We start from the raw sequence: 1,783 nt of genomic DNA on the forward strand, positions 1-1,783 counted from the left end.
TCCCCTGTTACTGCAGTCAGCAGCACAAGCCCCACCTGTGATGTGCAGCCCACCTCGGGCTAATTGAAATTTCCATAACGAGGCTCCCAAGATGATGTCTATGCCCACGGAGGTCTTTAAAAGACTCTCATTAGCATATAAGGCTGTTGGCCGGAGCTCTGTCCTCCCTCTCCTACATGGAAGGCCCCCGTGGAACAAACACAACCATGCTTTCCAAACTGATGCCTGTTTCTGGAACCTCAGCCCCACCTGGGAATGAGTTAGAAGATCCTCAAGCTCAGCCCAAACCCGTGGAGCCAAACCCTGGGGCAAAGCAACATTCTGGCTTGGACGGCCTACTGGTAATGCTGAGGCTGGTGACCACATCGCCTAAGGCTTGAGAACCGCACTTTGAAGATGGCCGCTCTAGATAACGGAGGTGCAAGTGCACCCTATGACCTGTCTCGGTTTGTGGATCACCTCCCCAAGCCAGCGCTGCACCCATGAAGCGTGAGGTTCATCACTGTGCCCGGGCCACCTCTGAAGGAGGAGAACCTGGATTGTTTTGCCATCGGTGTGACTCACAGAAGTTTGTTCATACTCTGAAAACTTACCCGGTGGTTTCCATAGTGTTTCATTTGGTGCTGACTGTGATCAAGGACATAGAAACTATTGCTTCCCAGACCAGGCTTGAGATGGAGTGACTTGCTAAAGAACAGTGATATGAAGCGCCGAGTTGCTTCTTAGACCCCAAGGAACAGTCATTCCACGTTCTGCTAGATGCTTCAAAGGTAAGTATAGACGATGTTTCTGACAGCAGGTTCTTTTCAGATCTTTGGGTGAATTAACTGGAGACATATTAATACTCGAGAAAATTATAATCCACCACTTTGTGGGCTCCGTGTTAACACCAACGAGGGGAACAGTCACAAATAAGTATTTAGGAGTTTCATTGCACAATGCCAACAACTTTACTTTGGAAAACAAAAATCTAAGTTATCAGCATTTATCTGTGTACCCAAGGCGATTAAATTAGATACTGTGCCTTTTCTGTGTCTTCCTATATGTTTCTAAGTCTTTGGTGTAGCAACTTGTAAATTTTTTTTGTTTGTTTTTGATTTTTAAAACAGTGATTCTCAGTAGCTTTACAATCAGTCCTTAGAACTCTCTCTGTAGCCAAGCTGGCCTTGAACTCACAGAGATCCGCGTGCCTCTGCCTTCTGAGTGCTGGGATTAAAGGCACGTGCCACCACGGTCAGGCAGCAATTTGTAAATTAAAAAAACACCTACACCTGCAATGTGACAAACACGCGTGCGCGTGCCCCTTTGGCCTTGACATCATTTATGCTAATATTCCTCACAAAGATCATGGTCAGAAGGGCAGCTATGAATTTCTGTTTTTATTAACATGCCCTCGTACCACCGGTCTTGCAGAGCAATCCTGGGGCTTGCAGAGAGTCTGGCTTTCATTTGCGGCTGTACTCAGCTGTAATTCTCAAGCACTGTGACCAGTGACCACACTTGGCTACAGCTCGGCATTTTGTAAACGGTTCCTTCATCTTGTATACCACTTTCCTCGTATTTCGTCGCTAATGCTTTGGTTAAACAGTGTGTGGTGGGGAATAGCTAGAAAGAACATTCGCGAGGCCGCTCGGGAAATCCAGTTTGGACACTAGCATCTCAGTCAAGAATGAACAATTCTGCCCCACATGCCCCTAGCCCGCTTGTCAGATGCCATCCCTCCATGCTGGGCTTCAGCCCTTGCCTTGTCCTGTGAGGATGACAAGGAAAGTGGGAGCTAGCA

This window comes from Microtus pennsylvanicus, chromosome 7 (genome assembly GCF_037038515.1).
Source record: "Microtus pennsylvanicus isolate mMicPen1 chromosome 7, mMicPen1.hap1, whole genome shotgun sequence".
Taxonomy (NCBI): Eukaryota; Metazoa; Chordata; class Mammalia; order Rodentia; family Cricetidae; genus Microtus; species Microtus pennsylvanicus.